This window comes from Natator depressus, chromosome 4 (genome assembly GCF_965152275.1).
Source record: "Natator depressus isolate rNatDep1 chromosome 4, rNatDep2.hap1, whole genome shotgun sequence".
In the NCBI taxonomy this organism is placed as follows: domain Eukaryota; kingdom Metazoa; phylum Chordata; order Testudines; family Cheloniidae; genus Natator; species Natator depressus.
In genome coordinates this window covers 62285646-62293932 of record NC_134237.1, presented here as the reverse complement: position 1 = coordinate 62293932, position 8287 = coordinate 62285646, and the positions used below count along the sequence as shown (strand labels likewise).

The window sequence follows — 8287 nt, the reverse complement described above, 5'->3', positions numbered from 1 at the left end:
TTCTGTAATTGATGCCATCATTTATAATAATTCACCCCAAACCTATATGAATTCACAATTATGCTAGTTTTGCATTAATTCACCTATTTTAGTTACCCTATTATTTCTAATTAGAAATAATTTAAATATAAGTTATTATAAAGAAAAAAGAGAAAAATTATTGTAGGCTAGATTCTTCCTTCACTTACATCAGTTGTACACTAATGTAACTTTACTGTTTGTCATTACTCCTGATTTACATTGGTGTAAATGAGATAAAAGTAAGTTTTTAAAAATTGATAAATGACATGATGATGTTATTTGTGTATACGCTGCATAAAATACCATACCAATACTACAGAAAATAATTTAGCAAAACATAATCCCCCTGCTTACATAGAAAATCACCATATGAAAAAAAAAAAAAAAAAGACAGTCCTCAAAATATCTCAGGAATAGAGCTCTCTCCACAAACAGCATTATCTTGCTCATACAATGTTTAAAAGTACAAATTAGAAAGATTCCTTCTATGGAAAGTTTAAAATGAAATATTATAGAAAAATAAATTAATCACACATCATCAGTTCTTCTAGAACAAGAGGGGAGAACAATAAAGGACAAAAGTGAATCACAAGTGTTTTTGAGATCAGTCAGTTTTGAGGCAAACAAGTGTATCAATTAAGTACAGCCACCATGGTGAATAAAATTTTTTAAGTTAAATCATTCCAATTGAAGTCAGTGGGTGTTCTTCCACTGTCTTCAGTGAGGCCAGGATTTCTCCCACTACTTCTGAAAAGATGATCATCATCTGCTTTATTTTCTGCATTTTGGAAGGGAACTGAACAAATTTAACACCACAAAATTAATCTGTGACTAGCAATTATTTGGGAGTGATGCTACTGTCATATGTGCATTGTGAGGAAAGTTTGTTTATATATGAATTTACATAGGAGATTTTGATTTCAACAATCAATTAATGAACAAAGAGATATGTTTGCCTCACTATTGTCTATGTTGATCAGTTAAACTCTTAACTTTGCCAGACCATGGCAGCAAGAGGTGCGGAATAGTCCTTACCACAGCTAAAAGCTGGTGTATGAATCTTGGCCAGTTTCACCCACAGAGATTCTGTAGGACCTTGTGGTATGAATTGGATTGATGACCCTTATATCTAGTTAAACTGGCAGGTTATTTGGATCCATTGTTGGCTGAGTTGTTACTTTCCTAGTGGAAAATGAGTGGTGAATTATTAGGCCCAAGAAACCATCTTTTGCATCTGGCAATATCAATTATTGCCCTAGCTTGAATTGTCCCTTTTGAGGAAGATTATTTAGCTTATTATTTAGTAAACATCTCGGGTGAAATTCTGGACTATCTGAGTTAATGGAAGTTTTGCCAGCCACTTCAGTGGGGCCAGGATTTTACCACAGAGCCTCACATTTCCTTGTCATTTCCTACTGTGTTTATTAAGTGGCTTCCAAATACTTTTAGTGAGGCAAAGATTCTGCTGATTAATTGATGAAGAGGTTAAATAAGTAGAGTGAACAGAATGATAAATGCCCAATATAAGAAATATATAGGAGATTGCAAAAAAATATAGATTTATATATTCCAAAAAGATTTATTTTCTAATACTTTAACAAAATTAATTACTTGGTTGTGTGTTTTCAAACAAATTCAAAAATCAACAACACGTGCAAAAAAGTTCAAGTAAAACTCAAAGGTATTTTATATTGTTTAGTAATTGTGGCAATGTGACAAGAGTCTAGTGTTTCAGAAACAGAAAAATGAAATTTGGTGGACTTTCCCCCCCACCATTTGAAGATAGTAAAGTAGCCCAAAATGTATATTGAGAGCTGTGAATTGAATTGAAATGAGTAAATAAATCACTAAAATATTGAAAAATATTTAAAATTATCTTATTTGTAAAGAAAATTGTCAAGACTGCCAGGTCCAAAATTTGACCTATTTTTATACATCTTTTTGTCACTTAGCTAGCATGATGATTAGTGCAGTATAAAACTTGGAAGTTGGATCGAAAACTCTGGGATGCAAAGTCCTTCAAATCTACTTTAAACAATATTCTCCGCTTTCTTCAATGAAGTTAATGCCAGAAGGTCCCTCATGAGCAACCCTACGATAAGCAACCAATATGCTTGTGTACAATGGATACAAAAGTAGGCTTTGGAAACAAATTTCATTTTCACATTTTCTTGGCATATTTACCATCAAAATAAAAAGCACAAACATTATTTCAAAAATACACGGGCAATGCACTCTTACTCTTGAAAATAACTGAATTCTAAGTATAATCTCTACAGTGCTGGAAAGTACACCTGCTGTCTCTACCCACTGCCTCAACTTCCACTCTACTAACTCGCTCATTGTTCACCTGCAGTCATGTCTGCACCCTCCACTCCATTAAAGCACCTCCCCTGACTGCATTCTTCTATGATCTCTTTCTGGCCAAGCTACAAGACATCTTTTTCATCCTCATTCTTTCATCCAACACATCTACCACCTTTGATATAATAGACAACTTTCTCCTCCTTTGATCTCAGACACAGTGCTCTCCAAGTTCTTTTCTTTCCTATAGACCTGCTCCTTCACTGTCTCCTTTTGATACTCCTCCCCCTTTGAGGACAAGAAGGGAGCATGCCATGGAATTTGCATTCCCACACCTGTCCTAGATTTGCATCACCTTTGCTTGTGGCAGCAGAGTGGATGACCAAGCCATAAGATGTTTACAATAGGAGATGTCGCCTCTCAACTCATATTACTTCTTGATCCCTGAAGTTTGAAACTAATTCATCCAGAACATCTACATCAGATCATCTCTCCCCACATAAGAAAGGATGGAAAGTACAATTTTCAGAGATGTTTTCTGTTTTAACTATTCTCAGCTCTTTGACCTCTATATGAGATACATTTTTATGATCACACCTTGAGGTTTTTGTTTTTATCTTGGGGGGTTTAATTTAATGTAAAGGTATTTTATTATTTTTATATTTAAAATATAACCTTCAAAAAGAGCAGCTGTGGTGCTTGAACTATACAGTGGTTGGTATTGAAAAGTCAACATTTGCTAACAGTTACCACATGTGTACCATATGTGAGATACTGCACTTTTTTCTCTATGCGTAGAATAGGCAACAATAAGAGCTTAAATCTGTACCAGTGAAGTCAGTGGGAGTTTTGTCATTTGATGTCAATTGGAGCAGGACTGAACCCAAATTTGGTACTCCAGATATTGTTGCATGGTAATTTTAATCCTGACTTTTAATGGTGATAGCTGTATTATGACTATTATTATTTGATCATAAGAGCATTCAGTTGCATATCTGCTGCATATCACATTGCAGACATGTGGCCTAAATTCAGAAAATGTTAGAAAATGTAACTAGAATAAAAGGATTCAAAATTTACTGAGGTCAATAGAAAGACCCCCGTGGAGGTATTGGGCTTTAGATCAGGCCCATAAAAAGAGATGATGTTGACCTACAATATAAAGGGAGTGCAAGTTTAGTCAGTGACCCCGTTCCACCCCAACATATACTTGGGAGGTTCCCATGTTAATCAGTGGGAATTGTAATGGAATAGTAGGTGCAGAAATGGGTGACCTGTACAAATGTTTTATTGTTATTAATAGGACTGAGAAGAGCCTTTTTCCTGTAGTTTAGAGGAATATGAGGAGTAATTGTCTAAAGCTAAATATGGACACCATTCCATTAAGTATAAATAAAAATATTTTCTTAACAATTAAGTAAATTAGGCATTGAAATGAACTGTATAGAGAGGTAGCTGAGTCACTCTCATTATTAATTAGAGATGTTCAAAACAGATCAGATAAAGTCCTAATGAGATCGTTCTAGAAGATGATGCTACTTGAATGAAGAGTCTGGCCTAGAATCTAGATGACCCAAGAACCTTCCCAAATCTATCATCTTTCATTCTGTCACTTTAATGCCACAACCAGATACTATGAGGCAAATGACTGCCAGATTATTTTGTCTCTCTCTTTTTAATTTCAGCATTACGTCAACTAATTATACATTTTAAACATACACCCAGATAGAAAGTATATAACTCAAATAAGTGTGTGAGGAAGGATTATGAGAGGGGTGCAAGAGGGAGAGAAAGACTGTACCTGATGATGTGTAAAATGGTATGAAGTATTAGTGAAGTGTGGGAAGGCCTCATTACTCGCAAGTGCCAAAGCTACAAGGCAGCTAGACAGGCCACCCTCAGTGAGTGTCAGTGACACCTTCAGACTGCAGTGTACCATTATATATTTTGTTTCTGCCATATTTTTACAAAAATCCTGTCTTAAAGATTTTTTTTTAAATTATTAAAATGATTTTCATACCCCTACACCTATAAAGCCAAATGCAAGCTCCACACTCTGACCTATTTATTAACAATTAATTGAACTGCCAAGGCCTTGGAGGAGGAATACAGCTGTCATTAATACATTTTAGAAACCTCTAATAATGACCTGAAGTAGCTTTGCGGTATGTAATACGGCAGTTTTAAGGTCTGATGCACTGGGACCTTCTAGGACTAAGAATCAAGTGGGGAATGTTTGCTTTCCTGTGTTACAAAGTGCTTGTTTCTAGTTCTCATAGGTCCCAAGGTATTAGCTGTAGCTATAGGTATTGCTTGTCCGATGCTCTGTATGAAGGGTAACTCTCTATGAGAAAAAGAGAAACCATTTTCTATCCAGTGGTATTTAAAAATGGGGCTGTCTGAAGCAGCTCAGAAGTTTGGACTCTTGGAAGTGGCCTGAGCAGAAAGGAACTGGTGGCCAGAGTGCAAGAGAGGAAGTCAAAGGTGCATAATAAACACAATTCATCACATGGATATCACCACTGCATAGGAATTTGTGGTATGTTACATATATCATATAAAATACATTAGATGTAATATTCAATGTTATATATAAAACAGTGATTCCAATGAGACTACACAAGTGCTGAGAGTTAAGTACGTGCTTAAATGTTTTGCTAAATTGTGGCCAGAGTGCTCACTACAGTATCAAACTTTATGTTAATTAGGGCCTGACCTCTCTGTCCCTCTCCCTCAGAAAGCTTTAGGCTCTCTTGCCTGGATAAAAAAAGAGACTGTAAAATGACTACTGCGATAGTGGAAAATAGAAGTGGGTAGCCTATAGACACAACTGATCCAGAGATCGCTTGCTGGTGGTGGACCGTCACCTAATGCTAGTGCTGTTGTAAGGTGATAAGTTGTATCAAAAGACAGGTAAAAACATACTAATGCTTGCAGTACATTATTTTTCTATATCATTGCCATGGGGGTGTTGTGCAACCATCATCAGTAGGACGGGAGAAGGTCCACAAGACAAACGCTCTGTTAAGACGTGTTCCACACTATGATCTATACCTTGTAACTTTTATCTGACAAATCTCTTCAACCTTGACTTAGTACTTATTCATTGCTATTATAAACTGTTTTTTACAGCTCTAGAATTGATTTATAATAACAGGACCATTAACATTTACTTTAAATACTTGCCAAGGGTCATTTCCTCTGCTGATAATATATCAATCATCTGTTGAAATCAAAATTACTGATCCAGGAAATGTTTGACAGTTTTTAGGTACAGTCAGACACAAATAAATATTTGATTGCACCAATTTACAGCACTGCCTTACAGGCATCATTAAGAGGGCTATATACAGAAAGTACAAGTGTATTATTGACAAGAAAGTTAAATGATTTTGTTCAGAGGTAATGCAAACCACAGTAAATTTACTCTTATGTGAAATACTTTCTTTCATGCATGAAAGGTTTGCATTGTCGTGCAGAATTCTTCAAGGACTCCACTTCTGTAGGGACAAATAGATCTGCTCTGTGCGGCAGTTTATTAAAACATTTTTTGAGTAAGAAATCAGATTTCAATAATACTAAACAAACAAATTAAGGGTCTTTTGCCTTTTTTTAAGAACATGTTTTATGTATGATTGACGTTTGTACAGCACTCCAGAAAAGCCATCATGTGTTAGATTTAAAAATAAAATCAGAAACATTTTCTGCCATATAGGTACACTTGAAAAACTGGGAACGTTAATGTCTTCAGAAGTCTTAGAAAGTGTATGTCCAGCTTTGTACTGATACCCATTTAACAAAGAAGAAGTAAGGTAAACAAAAACCTACAGTAAAGGACATTTTGAAATTTACACAAGAAAAGTTCATAAACATTTTGGTTGTTCCATAACAGTTTTCATACAAAATGAATAGAAAACCCTTAGACAGCTGTCATCATTCTTGACTATTTTTTCACTTAAATGTACACAAACAGACTTTATATAGCAATATACTGATGTACCTTAACACGGATATTAAACTATGATTACTGCTTTTTAACCAAGATGTGTACTATCCAATCAACATTATCTGTAATTGAAATACTAATACATTATGTATTCCAATCATGTTGTAAGTATAAAAACATGAAAATATAACTTTACGTTATTTCAATTATATACATTATTTCAGGCTTGACAAAGGAAGATTTAAACGCTACAGTTTTTAGAAGAGTCGGCCCAGAGGTACAATAAATAGTTTTGCATTGTATACAGTATCGCAATGTTACTTTTAAAAATGTTTAAAGAACCATATGAATATTATTAGATTTCAGTTTGGTCAGTCTAGCATTGAATATTAAAACTCAGACTGCATCCCCACATTCCAGATGAGGCATAATGCACAGAATACCCATGGATTACTTCAGCGTATGCAGCTGAGAAACAGTTAAACTTTAGTGATGGGCAGGTTACTAGCAGAGGGCCCAATATTGCAAGCACTCTGCATATATATCTCTGGCTGACAGCAATAAAAGTACTGTATGCATGTGCTTTCAGAATCAGGCCCATAGCTTGTACCAAGAGAAGGGATTTAAAGTTTCTGATGAAGCTACAATCCTTGAGTATTAAACAAAGCATTTATTGAAGATTAAGGAAAGAATTCCAGCTAACACCGTACATGATGTTTCAAAATTTATTTCAGTGAGAAATAAAATAGGGAACTAGCAGTACTGCATGAGAGATCTTGTATCTTTTCGTATTCACAACACAGAGAAACGTAAGCTCTTTCACCAAACATCTGATATCTTATCCATAGGTGAAGGATAGGGAAGTATTACATTGGTTTGAGTTGTATTAGCATTTAAATGAATGTTACTGTGCCCCTTTTGGGATTCATTTTTGTGTTGTAAACACGGTCTATGTTTGTGGGGTCCTTATGAGGAGAACTTAGGATAACTTAAAATTCTGAAAACACTCATAGTGTATACGATTTATGAAAGTTCTTATATTTTCAGAAATACAAACAAATCATATTTCAGGGATTGGAATATTATGAATCTTAGATTAAAAAGACATTGTCAAGGTACTTTTCTTAGAAAAACTTTACATGGTGTAGAACCACTTCCCGGACACTTGAAATCTGTTTCCTTAAAGGCATTTATTTTGAGACCTGGGTTTATTCTATAAATTGTTTTATTATTGTAGGATTATTTTGAATGCTTGCCTTCTGTTGATATGCTTTATATAAAATACACACGCACACCCCCACACTCTCTGTAAAACCATAGATGGGTATGAACCAAAACCTCAGATCTTAGTGTCCCTGCACTTCAGAGGTAAAGGGGACTAGAATCCAAACCTGTATCCAAATTTTGCATCAGGTTCCTATCTCTCGTGCAACTCCAGGGTAGGGCACCCTTGAACTCCTCTGGGGATCCAAAATGCAGATCTGAATGTTGTGGCTTGGGCCCATCTCTAAATTAAACATGGAATTTAACAGCTCAAAATGAGCTGAGGGTAAGGAGGTTGGGAGAACATAAAACTTTGGCCCAACCTAGACAATGTCCTTTTATATTTTAGATTCTTATAACCCAACTGTAGCTTGCAAAATTAATTGGACCACTTGCAAATAAAACCATAGAAAAAAGTTTATTTCAAATGTCAAGCATTGCCAAGTAATTGGATATTAACACCAAATGTTAAAGAATAGGCTATACAGTAAAGTTTTAATAACAATTAAAATTACAAGATTCAAACCTTTTATTTATTTATTTTCCTCTCCTGATCATTTACATATTTGGCTTTCAAAAATATGGAACTGATGCCTAAAGCCTTTTTTGATTTTTCCACTTTCCCACAGTTTAATTTTTTTTGTCTTATTCAACCATTATGGAAGCAAATTTATTTAAAAGCCAGTTTGTTTGTGAAAATACCTAAAAATATTTTTTTTCCTTTTAAATGTTTTTTTTCTTATAAAACATGTC

At 34.8% G+C, this 8287-nt stretch overlaps 1 protein-coding gene across 2 annotated transcripts in view; it reads right to left on the bottom strand.

The window, feature by feature from the left end:
- Positions 1-5904: 5904 nt before the first annotated feature.
- Positions 5905-8287, bottom strand: part of GRIA2 (glutamate ionotropic receptor AMPA type subunit 2) — a 114153-nt gene continuing 111770 nt past the window's right edge. For both annotated transcript variants that reach the window (XM_074951057.1, XM_074951058.1), the window contains one exon: positions 5905-8287. This exon is cut by the window's right edge and continues 504 nt beyond it. The gene's annotated coding sequence lies outside the window, so the exon portion shown is untranslated.